A 19,065-nucleotide genomic window follows, 5' to 3' on the forward strand; every position below is an offset into this window, starting at 1 on the left:
GCGCATGTCAAACACCCTTGAGGTCAATTCCTGAACAGATACTCCCTTATCAGGTAGTGTTTCTAGACCCAGAGAGTGTTCGGAACTATACTGAAAGGCGGAGACTTGATTGACCACGAATGGTATGTACATATTCATGTGTACCTCTTGTGTGATGTAACATACTAGCCTGTGAGATCTTAAGCTGACAGCGTTGCTTCTTTTTCAGCAGTGCTAATATCGACATGTGCGATAAGATATATTTTGTGAGTGAGGTCATGAGTTGTTGATAACATGTCATGTTGTTGATTACTATATAACATGTCATGTTGTTGATTACTATATAACATGACTATGCTGCGTGATTTTTACGAGTTTTGTGTCTGAGTAACTTCGTTGAAAATGGGAATATATATTTTGTGTTCTGTCATTCACATTACACCACGACACTATATTGTCATACACTTAAATACACTTAAAATACAATTTGCAGTATCAGCTGAGACATTTTGAGCATTAATGTACATTAATATACGATAATTTATTGAGGCTATAAATGTCATAATACTACGTAAAAGAATTCTGTATTCGATAATGGCACAATAACCTGGTTTTACGCCCAAAGAGTTCCGCATGCGAAATAAACTGCCGAAGAAAAGAAAGTAAAGAGACCGGATAGTGATGTAGAAATTGATTTTATTTATAACATTGTATATTGTAAAATAGGATCTTCATTACCAGCGGGAGACGAAAGAAAGACAAATATTTTATGCTTTTCTTTAGGGGCGGCTGGCCTGTGAAATTGAAAATAACGTACATAGAAATAGCGTCCAAGTTTCACACCAGGGCGTGGTCTCGTATACCGCCGACCACGCAACATTCCTAAGACTAGACTCGCTCGATCTGTTTGAACAATTCGCCTGTCGCGTTCCCGCGTTCCCAGGTTCACATTCAGCAGCAGTCAGTTTATGATAACAAGTAGTTCCCCTATGCCACCCCATACACTGTGTGCTGCTTCATCAGCTTCACAAGCTGTATACCGAGGAAGGATACAGAGTACGTTAATAAGACCTGCCCTTATTACTTCGTCTCCGAGAAAAATAGTTTTGATATACAAGATATGCAATTTGATATTCTGAGCTCATTGTCAGGGTTCACTGACTTCACATAGAGACCATATAATAGATGGTCTCTGCTTCACTTCACTAAATGATGCCACGCTGAGCTATTCTATCAACGATACGACTCGGTGATTCACACACCACAAGCCCTACCCGCGCTACACAAAATCCCATAGCAGGAAGTAGAAGAGAATCTTATTTTATTTTGGTGTCTCATATATATACAGAGAGAGAGAGAGATAGAGGGAGACAGTTGAAAATGGGAATATATATTTTGTGTTCTGTCGTTCACATCACACCACGACACGAGAGAGAGAGAGAGAGAGAGAGAGAGAGAGAGAGAGAGAGAGAGAGAGAGAGAGAGAGAGAGAGAGAGAGAGAGAGAATCTAGTTCATTAAAATATTCATAGTTAAAAAATGTACAATATCCGGCCAGCGGGCCTATGAGACATCCAGCCTAATAATAATTGTAATAATTATAAATAATAATAAATAATATCAGATGGTTTCAGTTTAAGATTATTCACTACATTCTTACAACTACCAAATATTTATATAAAACCGGATATGTTGATTCTCCTGTATGTACTTTCTGTACAAATCAACCTCAAACAATAATCCACATGTTGTATGATTGTGAACATGTGAGAAAGATTTGGGAGAAACTGTACATTTGGATAAAATCCGCTGTGGAAGAAACCATTGATTTAAACAGAGAAAATGTTTTGTTTGGATTTCAAGGCAAACTTAAAAACCCATTGAATATTGTACTTTTAATAACAAAACAAGTAATGTACAGACAATGTAGGAAAGGATTAAGGCCACATTTTGAACACATACAGCATGTGATATTAAGTTATTATAATGCTACAAAGGTAATGTCATTCATAAATTGTAACTATGGAAACTTTTTTAGTTTTTGGTCTTCCCTCTACACTTTGTTAAAAACTGATACAGTGATACACTCATACAGTACGTTGACTTTACAGGCAAGAATTTATATGTATGGAAAGATGTACATTTCTTGAACTCCATGTACCACAATTGTATTGACATGACATGTATATATAGATGCTGTACCTGCTGAGATGAATAAAGAGGGAAAAAAATAAATAAATACAAAATATTGTCACATTGTGGCCAGAAGCCACCACACACATACGTATATTCATATACATGCACAAAATCAGTCACACACCAAACATATAAAATTGTACCTCTCCTCCATCCATTCACATCATAGGCGTACCTGTCACCCGTCCACTTAAAGGGATGGGTAGGGGGGCAGAAAATAAACAACATTCAGTTTCGCAATGCATACAAACTGCTTCCATCTATCAAAGTACACCAAGCAAGGTTTACCATGTATATACTTTCACACAAATCCATTCCTTTCAAATACGCATCTCTTCACGTTAGACATATAGCACATGTATACCATCACACACAATGTAAAATATCATACAATATATGAGAAATAAAGGTGTAATAGTTATCCCACAACACTAAATGTTTACATCAATGGTTTAACAAAAGCTGTTTTCTCCGTTGAAATATTTGTAGTACTAAGGCGGCTAGGGGTGTAACAAGCTTATCATTCTGCATTAAGAATGAGGTCTGGTCGGCAGGGGACATCTGTAAACTGTTGGGTTTAAGTTGGATGCTAGTTTCCATAAATCGTACCTTAAATATGAATAGAGATTACAACCGACAAGAAACTGTATCTCACCTTTAACGCCATTATTATTACAGAGTTTACAAATTATGTCCTGAAGTGGAGTTTTAGGGCGAGTAAATCTACCTAATTCTATTTTTAATGGCAGGGGACGGTCAGGTAGCGTAGTGGTTCAAGCGTTCGCCAGTCACGCCGAAGACCCGGGTTCGATTCCCGACATGGGTACAATGTGTGAAGCCCATTTCTGGTGTCCCCCCGCCGTGATATTGCTAAAAGCGGCGTGGTCCGGAGTAGAATATGTCTTCAGCAACCCATGCTACCCGTAAAAGACGACAATGCTTGTCGTAAGAGGCGACTAACGGGATCGGGTGGTCAGACTCGCTGGCTTGGTTGATGCATGTCATCGATCCCAATTGTGTGGATCGATGCTCATGATGACAATCACTGGATTGTCTGGTCCAGACTCGATTATTTTACAGACCGCAGTCATATTGCTGAGTGCGGCGTTAAACAACAAACAAACAAACAAACAAACAAACAATTGATTTGTGTCGCCTTAGACGACTAGGCCACCCATTGCCTGCTGGTTTCAGAACAAATATCCTTTCACGATCTATTAAACATCTTCCTGATAGCAGATCCCTCGCTATAAAATCGATACTTGTACCCCGTTTACATAAATCTTGGATAAGGTCCCTTGTAATCAGTGTTAGTCTTTTTTGACCCGATACACGTCTTCCGACACGATTCGGGCAATTTACATTCAATCAATACGTCTTCATAAATGTTTGATGTTTCCACAACAACGGGTGGTAATGTTATCGGTAGATCATTCATTTGCAAAGTTTGGGCTAAATTCTTCCAAGACTTTTGAAAAGAATACTGGATTCCGTATGGTCAGTCAAAGATTTCAAATCACATCATGCATTAGTTTTGTTCAGCGGGCGAATTCGTAGCCGCATCACCTCAGCGCTAAAATTTAGTACTTCTATGTCAATCATTGTCAAATAATATTAATGTGCATATTTGCCGTATCAAGAATATAGATAGATATTCAGAGAATATATGTTTCAATAACATGGCAAATGAACGTATAACAGCAGAGTTGTTAGATTTTATAAGACTGATCATTAACATGTTGTTTTTATGCCTGTTGTTAAACATCGGAATATACTTTGCTCTAAGCGGTTCATACTTATCACATACTAATAAAACATGAAATTCATCCTCAATTTCTCCTGATTAGCATATACATATATTAGTTTTTACATATACCCATTTCAACGTCCCTTTTTTACAGCTACGTCTAAAATGTACACTGAAATTGTGTAATGACATTCTGAACTTACATAATGCCATAACAAGCGATTTATCATCTGACATACTTATATATACTTCTCTGGTTCTATAGACTTGATATCCTTGTAATGGCTAAGGAAACGAGAAGAGGATATACTATCATGCCAGTTTTGACTATACATATCCTGTAACCTTTGCCACCCGTGGAGTGTAGGCGACACGATACCAATCCCTGCCAACATAACTGTCATATATGGAAAGGAGAGGCTGGGGATTGAGACAGAGACCTAACATTCTTATAAGCTTTCATAGCCTGATCCGAGAATTGTAATTTCAGTTTTAGTAACCTTATTATTATAATACAGGATAATTCCTAAATATGTAAAACTATCTACAACTTCAATTAAAATACCATTCTAATGCCACTGCTCTAGAGCTTTAATTTTACCACCTTTCTAAAACAACTAGTCTAGTTTTAGAAATATTAACTTCTAATTACCTCCTATTCGAATAAGCGTATGATGAATTCAGCTGTTGCCCATAACAGTTTCAGAGAATATCCCAAGGTCATCAGCGTGCTTTAACAGAAGGGTGCTAAACAATTTATAACCTGTTACATCAAGTTTGAACGAGTTGTCTATCCAGCATTCACACAGAAATACAGTATCATATAAGTTCAGAGAAATGTTTTTGATTTTTATCCTCCATTAATGATCCAGGATATGATTTTGATCTGCGCTGACACCGGTACCACACCCCCAGGAGTGCCGCACCTCCACGTGGGTGCGCCAGGCCGTATATTATTTTACCCTCGATGTACAAATTGTCACATACAAAAAATGTTTCCTTGTTTTCAGGTTTAGCATTCCTGAATGCTGACACCAAATATTTCCTTATTTCTTGTATTTCTGTGAGACATTTCCCCGAAACAGTTAATTTTATAATTTAAAGTCTATAACAGATTTTTCTCACTAGTTCACGTTTAGGAAGCGGGATTTGTCTACGATGGGTCGGATTGTCACACTAGTTTGTTTTCCAATTCTGTGTGCCCTGTTTGTCTCCAGCGTCACTGTTACCCGCACCTCAACTGCACTGAACCTCTGAACAGTAGCCACACATTCCTCTGTATCCCAATCCTCCTGCGTGACGAGGAAGAGCAGATTATCACGCATAGATCTACAGAGGCGGTGAGATGGTGAGGTGAAATGGGGTTTAACGTCGCGTCCAAGAGTATTGCACTTATATAGCGACGTACATGTACGCGCGCGCGTGCGTGCGTGCGTGCGTGCGTGCGTGCGTGCGTGCGCGTGTGTATGTGTTTTTTTTTTGCAATGTCTTCCATATTAAACATCAAATCCTGCGCCCAGGGTGGGTGCTCTGACGACTGGCTGCCGTGGGGTACGAGTAGTTCACAAGGGTGACCGTGGGGGCTGCTATGTGGACTCCGTACCCCATACTGGATGTATTGAGAAGAAAAGTTAGTATATCATCTACGACAAAATATGAAGCTCTCAAAACTATCATAGAATAAATCTACACCTCAGCTCGAAACGCTGGGCTTTGTGGTCAGTTGGCGGAAATTGCGAGCCAAGGAAGTAATTAAACTGTAGATTGAACTGACAACCCATATCACCGAAAGCACAATGTAGACGGCCAGAGGACAATCTGATGCTACTTTTGTAAGTGACAGCCATCTGGTCTGGATATGATTGTATGTAAGCACCAGATGTACGTTACAGCTACTTCACTACTCTCCTTCCACGTGGTACTTGACCACGTTGATCACGTCAGCACCGTGTGGACGGACAGACAGGTTCAGGCAGACAGGCAGAGAGACGGACAGTTTATTTAAGTCTCACTTATGTTCAGCAACATTACAAACAGGTTGTAACGTTTACATCCGGGAGACAATGGTACAGTCGAACCCCTTTGTGAAAAACTCGTAATGCCTGGGAAAAAGGTTCGAGAAATCCGGGTTCGAGACATCAGAGGAATTTTATTTAATTTGGATACATACATTTACCTATTAAACAGTACTTATCTTCACTTGAAACTTAAAATATCTGTGTCAAATACGCATGTATAAAAATCACAAAATTTATTACACAATATATTTATAAAATTCTGTCAATAATACAATAAAGCCCGACGGCGAGATATAATATAATATAGGGCTTCGGTAACGTAACAACACATGTCTTCGTTTGACATAAACAAAATCCACCTGATTTCTGTATATCTCCCTTATTCGCCACTGAAACAAAACTGTCTTCCACTGTGAAACAAGCAAGGGTGACCAACCCACACCCCAGGAGCAGCAGTATTAGGCGTGCACTTGCCATCTCCTTATAAGTACTAACCGGCCCTATTCTGGATTGTGGTTATATATGATTCTCCCATGAATTTGGAAAATTACTCGATTCTGATTGGTCACTTGGAGGTTGTTAAATCACAGTGATTAAGGGATTTCTGATGATTTGATTGGTTTATTTGCTGACCACATGTTCCGTTCATATTTAAAAAAAAAATGACGTTTACAAACTTAAGCATAAACTTCAATTTTTGACGTTTACACGATTTTTGAACGGAACTACTTTCCCCGAGTGGAACAGTTCTCTATTTGTCTCCCCTGCTTACCACCATCGTGAGGATCGGCCATGTCGGACAATAAATTAACGTTCCTTTTCAGTAAAGGTTAATTACACATCCGCAAAACCCCCTGGATGCCACAGGGACAAATATGCCCCTCCTCTTCTGTCCTGGCTAGATACTCCTCCGTGGGGAATTCCCTGTTCTGTGATATCCTCCAATCTCATCATAAGAAAAGAAAAAATACTGAAACTGACCTCTGAAAATTAGGTACATCGTAAATCTCACCATATACCATAGGGTATGTTTTGAAATCAAATGTATATTTACTCGGATATTAAATTTCAAAACTAGCATGTCGGTGATCTCGGTGTATATGTTTTTTTTTATCAAATCACCAATGGTCATTGTAATACGTCGCCGATAACTCTAAAATCGTTTAGTGTGTTTTGGAAAATACGCAAACACGAACGCCGAAATAACTTTCGGCCATTTTGGACAGTGTTTACAAATCACGTTCACGTATTCCGGTTAAGGGACGCCTATTACATCACGTATTTATTTACACTCAGCTACGAAACATACATCCCTGATTTCCTCATATATGTTAGAATCAAATGATAGATGGTCTTTGTCAACAATACAAACTGTCTAGATGAACCCAAGCAAAATACATTAGCTGTGCTCGGAAAACTGCACTTGTTTGGATGTAAACAAAGCAAAATGTGTTCTCTATCCACCATGATGTGACAGTATTATCCTTCTGTTGTCATTAGGGCGGTCGGGTAGCCTAGTGGTTAAAGCGTTCGCTCGTCACGCCGAAGACCCGGGTTCGATTCCCGACATGGGCACAATGTGTGAAGTCCATTTCTGGTGTCCCCCGCCGTGATATTGCTGGAATATTGCTAAAAGCGGCGTAAAATCATACTCACTCACTCACTCACTGTTGTCATTACCTACTCATGTTATCCCACTCATGCAATTGTTGTTACTGTTAATCCTCCTCCTACTATAATATTCTGTACTCAAACTCCAGTACAGACATAGTCAACAACATTCCATACGAATATACAAAACTATCGGACCAAGGCAAGGGCAACAGCTGAAGCTGTGTTGTATCCCCTTTCACATAGATATTCATGGAAATGAAAAAAAACAGGCACACTGGCGAAGCTAGCTCTAGACAAAGCGGATATACAGCCTATTCCCTTTAGTAAACTAGAGATGAAAAGCAAAATCAAAGCCTCTTTAGCCCAAAGATGGCAAGCCCAGTGGGACGCAAGTAAGATCGGCAGATGACCATACAAAATTCAACTTTTCTATATACAGCTGTGACGTCATATCTTTTGCATCACAATGAGCGATATGTCGGGCCGGGCCTAAAAGTCGGGCCGGGCCGGGCCAAGACGGGCCAAAGTGTTATTGGCTAATTACTTCATTATCGGCGATCATACCTACATATTATTGATGCAACATACACACATGACATTAATGAACAATCACCAACCAAAAACGTGAAACATAATTAGGTATTTCGGAGTAAATCGTTTGAAATCCATATCACATATTTCCATCTGTCGGCATAGCGTTTATATTTATAGGGTAGTACTATGTCTATGTAAATACCACTTAATAATGTCACTGTTCATCGTGTATAAAGCAGACACGTTGGTTAAAGTAGACCTCTTCTCCCCATACTCTCAACAGTCTCACAAGTGTTCGGTCCGACTTGGCCCGGGCTGTCAAAATCAACTTAAACCTCACAGATGTAACATGAAATGGATTCACATCTATAGATTAGTATTATATCTACCTAAATATCTCTTTATAGTGTCTCAGATCGCGGTTTTTAAAGAAAACAAGGTGCTCAGAGTGAAGCCCTTTTCCCTCTACATTCTCAACATAGTCTCTATCAGAAGTGTTTGGCTTGTGCTCGGTCCGACTTGTCCCGGGCTGTCAAAATCAATTATACACACAGATGTATCATCAAATGTGTTAATATCTGTAGCTTAGTGTTGTATCTACCTTTAAAACACTTTATAATGTCACAGTACATCGTATTTAAAGAAAACTTGGTGCTCAAAGTGAAGCCCTTTCCCCTCTACATTCTCAACATAGTCTCTATCAAAAGTGTTTGGCTTGTGGTGGGTCCGACTTGGCCCGGGCTGTCAAAATCAGCTTTAAACACACAGATGTATCATCAATGTAGAGGGAAAAGGGCTTCACTTTGAGCACCAAGTTTTCTTTACATACCGCGATCTGAGACACTATAAAGTGGTATATAGGCAGATATTATATCATTTTCTCTTGGAACATCTATAAGATGTACAGCTACATGTATTTACCAAAAGAAAGAATCTACGTTTTTACTTCATTAAATAAACATTCACTCATTGAACATCTCCAACAGTTTTGTCCATGTTGAGATCCACTGAAATGGTTAGTTCACTTGTTACATTTATATAGAACAGAACGATATTTGTGATTAAATATGATTGTGGATACATATACCTTGGCTATATTTTAAAATTCAACAATAGCTTGCGTGTGGTTTGTTTGGAAGCATAAAATCAACTATTGTTTGTAAAAACCATTTTTGTCTGTTAATATATATGTTTTTTTAAAGGAAGAGGTGTTTGAATAAATAATTATTTGTGTGTTCACAAACCCCTATAATGTAATTATATTTTCCTGAATAACATGTTGTTTGCATGTAAAATAAATGTCCCTGTTCACCTATGTAGAAAGTCAATAAGCGAAATAAAACTGAGTAACAGACTGTGTATTATAGATCCATAGAAATACGATTGCATAGACGATTAATTCAGAATACAACAGGTGTAAGGTGTGGCTAATTAAAATGTATCTCGATGACTAATTGAAATGTATTTCGCATGTAATAATCAATAAACATTGTGACATAAAACAGCAGTGTAAACATGATCTAACATGGCTTAATGAGGAATGTGTCTAGGATTGTAAACTGTCCATATTATTCCAAATTGTATGCATACACAGTACATGTGTCATGTCTTTATTTGGTTTTGTGTCTCTACCCGCAAACATATGTGGCAAGATACACCTTCAAGGATAGTGGACGATGTGGACACTGACGAAAATTTCTACAACATGTCCAAACATTCCCAAACAGACAGAATCATATGCTTTCTGAAAGTCAATGCAGCACATCGTTGTTGTCGTTGTCGTCGTCTACGTCATCATTATCCTTCAAGGATAGTGGACGGTATGGACACTGGAATATTTCGAATATTTTGAAATGTGTGCATTTTAATTCATATAAACACTATTTTAAGCGTCAGGAAACGGGATTTTTCTTATCATGAATTGCGAGTATAACAACTTGGGAAGCTAGCTTGACATTTCGTTAGTACGGTCCTCATACTGTCTTTGCCTTGTTTCTCCTGAATCTCATTAGTTTCAAAAGAAACAGATAAATCGGTCATACAATGCTTTCATTGGATTTATCAAAAAGGACCATATCAGGTTTGTTCGCTTGGATACGTCTGACTCTGTATGTGGGCGTATTCCAAAGAATTGTATTTGTAATTATCATTTCCCACGACGCCCTCTGCATATTCTGGGTCGTACCATTGATGGTCTCGGAGTCAAAACCACACATTACGGTAACAAGAGGGTCGAACCATGCCAAAGATACTGTGTTTGTGTCAAGCTGGACATCAACTTTGACACAAAATCACACATTGACGTTTTCGAGTGGCAAGTGACTGGTTCTGGGTCGATTTGATATGGCACCTCGCTTTATTGACACTCATTTCTGTACCGTCCAGCACCATCAACAAAATAAACATTAACATTGATATTCAGTACTGCATCAATGGGTCGTTTAGGAAAATTAATTGAATGACTTGTTTTCAGTCTTAACATGCTTCACAAGAGGATAAATAAATATGTGCAATAGTGCACGATTAAATTCAATCATGAAAGGCCTCCTTGTTAATCAGACCATAGACGTTAAAATATGGTGATGATCTTCATCATAAACAACTATCATCATCATTATCATTATAATGTTTATGTTCCCGTCACAGTACATCGTATTTAAAGAAAACAAGGTATAAATATAAACACATTTGATGATACATCCGTGAGTTTGAAGTTGATTTTTACAGCCCGGGCAAAGGCGGACCCAACACAAGCCAAACACTTTTGATAGAGACTATGTTGAGAATGTAGAGGGAAAAGGGCTTCACTTTGAGCACCAAGTTTTCTTTAAATACAGCGAACGGAGACTCTTTAAAGTTGTATATAGGTAGATATTAAACTCGTTTATAGATGTGAATACATTTGAATATTCATCTGTGAGGTTTAAGTTGATTTTGACAGCCCGGGCCAAGTCGGACCCAACACTTCTGACAGAGATTCTCTTAAGAAAATACAGTAAAAGTGTTTGACTTTAACGGACCAGTTTTCTTTATATACGATGTACTGAGACACTATAAAGTGGTATATACGTAGATATTAAACCCGTTTATAGATGTGAATACATTTGAATATACATCTGTGAGGTTTAAGTTGATTTTGACAGCCCGGGCCAAGTCGGCCCCAACACAAGCCAAACACTTTTGATAGAGGCTATGTTGAGAATGTAGAGGGAAAAGGGCTTCACTTTGAGCCCCTTGTTTTCTTTAAGTACAGCCATCTGAGACACTATAAAGTGGTATTTAGGTGGATATAATACTAATCTATAGATGTGAATCCATTTGATGATACATCTGTGAGGTTTAAGTTGTTTTTGACAGCCCGGGCCAAGTCGGACCGAACACTTCTAACAGGGATTTTCTTAAGAAAATACAGTAAAAATGCTTCACTTTGAGCCCCTTGTTTTCTTTAAATGCGATATACTGTGACATTATAAAGTGGTGTATAGGTAGATATAACACTAGTCTATAGATGTTAATACATTTGAAGATACATATGTGTGTTTAAAGTAGATTTTGACCGTCCGGGCCAAGTCGGACCCAACACAAGCCAAACACTTCTGATAGAGACTATGTTGAGAATGTAGAGGGAAAAGGGCTTCACTTTGAGCACCTTGTTTTCTATAAATACTGCGATCTGTGACATTATAAAGTGGTGTATAGGTAGATGTAACACTAGTCTATAGATGTAAATACATTTGAAGATACATATGTGTGTTTAAAGTAGATTTTGACCGTCCGGGCCAAGTCGGACCCAACACAAGCCAAACACTTCTGATAGAGACTATGTTGAGAATGTAGAGGGAAAAGGGCTTCACTTTGAGCACCTTGTTTTCTATAAATACTGCGATCTGTGACATTATAAAGTGGTGTATAGGTAGATATAACACTAATCTATAGATGTCAACACATTTGATGATACATATGTGTGTTTAAAGTAGATTTTGACCGCCCGGGCCAAGTCCGTCCAAACACTTCTGATAGAGACTATGTTGAGAATGTAGAGGGAAAAGGGCTTCACTTTGAGCCCCTTGTTTTCTTTTAATACGATGTACCGTGACATGATAAAGTGGGATATAGGTAGATTTAATATTAATCTATAGATGTAAACACATTTGAAGATAGATTTTTGTGTTTATAGAAGATTTTGACAGTCCGGACCAAGTCGGACCTAACACAAGCCAAACACTTCTGATAGAGACTATGTCTAGGATGTAGAGGGAAAAGGGCTTCACTTTGAGCACCTTGTTTTCTTTAAAGACGATGTACTGATACATTATAAAGTGGTATATAGGTAGATATAACACTGATCTATAGATGTAAACACATTTGATTAAACTTCTATGTGTTTAAAGTTGATTTTGACCGTCCGGGCCAAGTCGGACCGAACACAAGCCGAACACTTTTGATAGAGACTATGTTGAGAATGTAGAGGGAAAAGGGCTTCACTTTGAGCACCTTGTTTTCTTTAAATACAGCGAACTGAAACACTATAAAGTTGTATATAGGTAGATATAATGCTAGTCTATAGATTTAAAGACATTTGATGATACATTTGTGTGTTTAAAGTGCATTTTGACAGCCCGGGCCAAGTCGGACCCAACACAAGCCAAACACTTCTGATAGAGACTATGTTGAGAATGTAGAGTGAAAAAGGCTTCACTTTCAGCTCTGTGTTTTCTTTAACTACTGAAATATGAGACAATAAAGTGGTATATAATTAGATATTATACTAATCTTTAGATATAAAGAATGTTAGGAACTTTAGAAGTGCTTGGACAGTTATTACCACGTGTCGTGTCAGTCCTTTGACATTCGCGAATATCCACTTCCAGAAAACATCCTGTGTTGGTTTAACACGAATTAGTAAAGGTTAATTAGGGATGCCCAACACGTTAATTAATGAAAGAAGAGTAGTCAAAACACTGTCGTTTCCTGCCCAGGACATCACACCCCTACACGCCAAGGTCGGTGAGAAGCATTCTAATCAAAGAATACACACAGTCAAGACACTGACTTTTCTACGAGGCTCACGGTATGTAGTCATAATCATCAGTTTATTACATTGTTGAAGGTGCATTCTTATTCAAACTCAATTAAATGAGCAAAACTATACGTTTGTGGACATTTGAGATCTGCCTAGATATGCGCGTTTCGTTTTATTATTCTGCAATCCATTTTTAGTATTACCCGCTGGCCCGGCACGGCCAGACTTTTCTTGGCCCGACTTTTAGGCAATCCCCACTTAATGCAACAACAACGCTTCAACCTCGTCCAATTAAGCTGTGGCCGGAAAGTTGAGTTTGTCTTGTCCCAGAAAGGTGCCCCACAAGTTCTCCTAGACGGCTACACGTATGCTAAGAACAGGACGAAGAAAGATATCGCTACAATGATATTGCATCACAATGCTTTTCAGACCATTGCGACGTCATCGGTTACCATGCCGTCAGAATCAAATGGCACCACTTCCATGGCACTGAAACGTGTTAGTTTTACTTTTTACACTCACGTTATTGTTTTTTACCGTTACTGACAAAAAATTGAAAGAATGAATTTGGATTATAAATAAAATCATCGTCAACATACTCGTCGAAAAAACTCATCGGCAAACTTTCAACAACTTGTGTTGATATTTTGCTGTAAAACGAACCTCGGGTGAAATTCTATATACATCAGAGAGTTGTACATATTGATTCTATAACTCTGCTTTAGTGATACTGTTGACATTTGAAAATGAAACCCAATCTAACTTGGTCTTTATGAATTATTCATATTACTTCATCAACAATTGCCTGAATTTAACAGTATCAGCATTTGTTCATGATATGTTATTTTTTGTAATATACGATACCCCGTGCAAAATTAATAAAAATCCCTCAACCCAAATTGTAACCGCAGAACGATATTTTGAGAATCAGAAAAAAGATATTATGCGTGCGGGTCCACAACTGATGCCAAATCCTCTAATCAAACAGACTTGACTATTTCATTGCGGATATAATTTCCAGCTCACATAGCCTAGACAGGTCCATTCGGCAAGTAGGTGTTGCCACAGTTAACCTTATAAATAAACATTATTGACATACAGTAATGTCGGACAAGTTCAGTTTATGCACAGATGGATATTTCCCTCATATTCTCACCATCCTCCGTCGATTACCTGTACCCTTTCTCCCAGTGCTGATAGTCATATCTTTCCCAGCATATGTGCGTTGCCAAGCTACATTTATGGGAACAACTTACGAGACACCCCCCTCTAAAAAATTGTGAGCGCATATTGGAATTTCCAGAAATGACGTACCACAGTTATTCTTCATTTTTCTTTGCAATTTATCGCGTAGCTATTATAGCAATATAGTTTCCCTCGTACATTATGCGACCGCCTCCGTGGTCTTGTGGAAGAGCGTCCGCCCGGAGAGCGGAAGGTCCGGGGTTCGATCCCCGGCCGCGTCATATAAAAAGACGTTAAAAGATTGTACTTGTTGTTGCCCTGTCTGGCGCTCGGCATTAAGGGGCTGAAACAAGGACTGGTCGGCTCGGAGTCCGTATACTGTGTCTGAGTGGGGTATTCATGTTTAACTGCGGCATGGTATCTCAGTGGGCTAGCACTATAAATCGGCATCAGTCCGGACTAGTACAAGCAGCTACACACACACATACACGTGGACACGACGTTAATCCCACTTTCACCACACCTCACATTGTTCATTATGCATTGAATTCAATCAATACACGACCCTCGCTAAATTGTACCATTACCACGTCACGTGCCGTTCTCCTTTCTGCGCATGGCAAACACCTGAAGCTATCCGGGATTGATATTGAGGCCAAGGCTTATAGTTGTGGTGGTCCACTGCTGCGATCGGATATTGTTGGACGTACACGAATGTCCTATACACTCAAAGAATTGCCTCAAGTTATACTGCAGATGGTATGTACTTTTCTGTTGACAATGTACTCTATCGTTGATAAGTAGTAGTGAGTCTGTCACTTTATGCATTGGTATTTTACAAGAGGATCATTATTAGCTATTTGCTTTTCGAAATTAGACATTAAATTACTTTCGGCGATAACAATAATCAGTTTAAAATAGTTAACCACACGTACAAGTACATTACTGACTACTCATTTGCCTTTATCATGTGTGGTGATGTTTATGATGTCGTATAACAACCGTTATATGATGGTACATAGGTATGACTTTCGTCGATTACAATAATCAGTTTAAAATAGTTAACCACACGTACAAGTACATTACTGACTACTTATTTGCCTTTATCATGTGTGGTGATGTTTATGATGTCGTATAACAACCGTTATATGATGGGACATAGGTATGACTTAGAAAGGATCACCTTTATGTAATTATTTAGAGTACAGGTGTGGTATTCTGCTGTGTTAAGTCAATACACCCGTGCCAGGTATTCGCCTCCACACGCGTTCTGAATCACACCAACCTGGTCCTATTCACTATACATGCAATCGACGTCCAAGTGGTCGAGAGAGGTGGGCGATGGCTCATTTTTTGTTTAGTTGAGCACGATAATAGCTCTCAGAATATGCGATATTGAAGGGTGTCTAAAACCCGGCACCCTACTTTGTCTCATAACGCGTTATGATCTATAGTCACAATATTGGTCTGATAGCCACACGTCTAACATCTGTGCACAATGGACTTGATCAGTTTGTATTCAACAAGAATGTTCTCACTGTCTATAGTCTGTGTTCACCTGTAGTATATGGTCAATGGCTTTGATTCTAATAGTGTCGTTTTCACCTTGTAAATACAGCTCTCATCGCGGGTGTCAGGCCCATTTCATCAATTCAAATAAAAGTAACTGAAACAGACTATAGCCGCAGTTTATAGAAAAGTCTCAACACGCAAGGTTGATTTGACATACACTGGGCCTGCAGTGAGCTGGCTGAGAATATGACCCGTCTTGCCTGACCTGCCCTCTTTGTGTGAACTGGTTATACATTTCTGTTGGGCGTTTAAGTACAGTTATTGTGTTATTCTAAACGTCTTTCACTTGCTTTGTGTTCTCTGTTGCCTTGGTAACTAAAGGTCAGTCACTCAAAGGTCAGAAGCTATCAGCCGAGTCATATGAAGGTCGGGGCCAGCAATTATAAAAGGGAGGAGTCCAAAGTATTAAAATCCCACCTCATGTACCCCTACTGCCTACAACATACAGTCAAGTCCCGTTAATCCGACATGGTTGGTTGCATATGACAAAAAGACTGATGCAAGTGCAAAATCGTTTAAGTGGATAGCAACAGGAAAACAAAATACTTATTGATGTCGGACTGTCAGAAGTATTCATAAACTCGTCTATTTGCTCTACCTCATGGCTGGTTTCAAAGGTGGAGAGAACTCTTAACGACCAATCATTCTCAACAGTGGCGAGAATGTATCTTATCAAGTCTCTTTCAACACCGTAGGCCGGTTATCCGGCCAAGAAGCATTGAGTCCCCAGACACCGCAGGCCGGTTATCCGGCCAAGCCGTAGTCACGTCAAAATAATATATATTTTTATGGACCTACCTGTAATATCATTCATTTATTAAATCTATCACATTTCACAATGTCTGAAATACATATTCCATTTCAATTTAACATTTTTTATCGTTAAATTAAAAAATTATTCACTATTTCCCGCGATGTTATTGAAAATCAAATTCTCGGACACACATTTCGACAACGGGTCCACATCGAACACGTCAAAGAGGAAAATAAAGACGTTTTAAACAAATCTTTAAATATATTATACAATGTAAGGAATAAAATCAACAAAAATATATCTAAAAGTAATCAAACTTACATCTAAGTTATTATTTCCATCTTTTCGTGCGATCGCGTGTAATGTAAGTCAAATGACATCTCGGCTTTCGTCGCCTTGAATTCTCGGCTCGGACACGATGTTTAATGCAAAAATATATGCATGAAAAATCTTTGTCACAGCTCGTAATCTAGCACGATACATTCACGAAGTTCCATATTTTTAATATATATCGGGATTTCCTGCTCAAAACGTTCAGAATAACACGATTTAACAAAATTCTTTCGCCAACTTCTGTAATTTATCGAACACGAGCTTGGTATCACAGCTGTAATTTGATTGGCTGCCTTAGGTCACGTGCTCAAAATTGACCAATCACGAAACTTGTAGCAGATTTCAGCAAGAAAGCGTCATTAGAAACCAATTTTAATCCAATGAAATCGCTTGTTATAACAACGAAAAAAACTCAGTCGATGTTACGAGCGTGTAGATGAAGGAATAAGCTTTCCAGCGATGTGTCATATGCCATTCTTCGACGAACGTGTTATTCATACGAAACCTCGAAAACGGGGGTATTTCTTCATTTTACTGAGCGGACAGTCGCTGTTATTGGGAAATGGGTGATGACAGAAACTATTTATAATTCTTTTTAAAATGATTTTCCAATTACGTAAACAATGAAAATAAAACAGAAATAGGTACGTGGATATTATGAAATCATATATTTGCCGAAAATCGTCAAGTTTTCGCTTCCTTGGTCCTTAATCTGGATGTTAACAACGTGTTAGTGTACATTTTTTATTTACAATGAATTTAATTAAGTTGTAAATGCATTATTTTAAATAATGTGAAAAATATAACTTTCATATTTATAAACCATAGGATCAGACCTTTCAAATGGTGTATAACATGTAGTAGCAAATATATTTAACAAGCAGGTATTTTCTTTGATAAATGTTGGCTTCATCTATCACACAAGAGTCTCTGGGAACTCGGTGTCCCAGAAGTAAACACTTCTGGTTGACTGGTGTTGAAAGAGTTAAAAAGGTTTATACTACCAACATTTAAAAGAATTACCAAAATTCGAAAAATTTCATTACTTCCCAAGACTGTCTACTTGCCAATTTTACAATTTCGAACATCCAGTCATCATTTGCCCATTGTAACCTGCCGATGGCGAGGGTTACTGAGAGAAGACCGTGTTTTGCACACTATGCAATTCAACTGCTGCTGGAGACGAGTTTTACTATCTTTTTAGTGTAAAATACTAAATGAGATACGCGTGTGTATTCGCAAGTTAAGCCTTGCGCTTGGGCAGGGTCGTATCAAAACTGGTCAACAGCAGAAATAAATACATAAATATAAAATAATATAATAAAACATTAACATGCACAGGTGGATGGGCGTGGTTGGCGTCTTGCGACGGTATGTCGCTGACAATTCCTGATCTGTCATGGTGCATCTACAATACACCACTTCTTCCCATTTTGCAGATTCTATAGAACTTTAATGAACTTTATTTTTCTCCCTAAGGCTAAACCACTTCCCCGCGGCAAAAGAGAAATGTATTGAACATGTGATATTATATTGACAAAAACATAGCAATAATTTCTTAGATATTATTTTCGAGCATATAACTGATATAAACTTAGATACAGATTTCATATTGGATGTACAAAATAGGCGTTGGGAAGAGACCATACACAGTATACCAACAATAGTATATTTTATTAGATAAGCACAAATGTGTATCTTCTATACTTGAAACCAGCTTTACTAAAAACATATCTGCTACGTCGGGACGTGGTGTGAAATCTCCAAAGTTATGCACACAACTTCAGGAAATTTTATGCAAAGGATAACACTCGCGATCGCTTTCGAGGTTTGGTTTGAAAATGTGAAAACCGTATAAATACAATAAACATCATAAAGAATAAATAGACCAATGGGATACCTTATAGTGAAAGAATAACAGAGTCTGCCTGAAACGAATTCGATGACAGTGTGCGAGAAAAAGGCCACGTGCAACATGCAGACAACTATGGAATACTGTAAGGGACATTCTCGCATTGTGAAGTCAGTCAAAAATAAGATTGAACACATTTTTATCACCTTCCCGGTGGCTCAGTGGGGAAATAGTGGGTTAGATTACTAAAAGTTAACTC

At 38.4% G+C, this 19,065-nt stretch overlaps 1 protein-coding gene across 2 annotated transcripts in view; it reads left to right on the forward strand.

Annotated features, from left to right (window-relative positions):
* Positions 1-19,065, forward strand: part of LOC124140780 (probable methyltransferase-like protein 24) — a 46,187-nt gene continuing 27,122 nt past the window's right edge. The window contains exon 1 of one of the 2 annotated variants that reach the window (XM_046508540.2): positions 1-122. The gene's annotated coding sequence lies outside the window, so the exon portion shown is untranslated. Of the gene's footprint in view, positions 123-14,914; positions 15,055-19,065 lie in introns of those variants that run through there. The other variant, XM_046508549.2, reaches the window with a different exon arrangement.

Source organism: Haliotis rufescens, unplaced genomic scaffold (assembly GCF_023055435.1).
Source record: "Haliotis rufescens isolate VD_foot unplaced genomic scaffold, xgHalRufe1.0.p SCAF_2, whole genome shotgun sequence".
Lineage (NCBI taxonomy): Eukaryota > Metazoa > Mollusca > Gastropoda > Lepetellida > Haliotidae > Haliotis > Haliotis rufescens.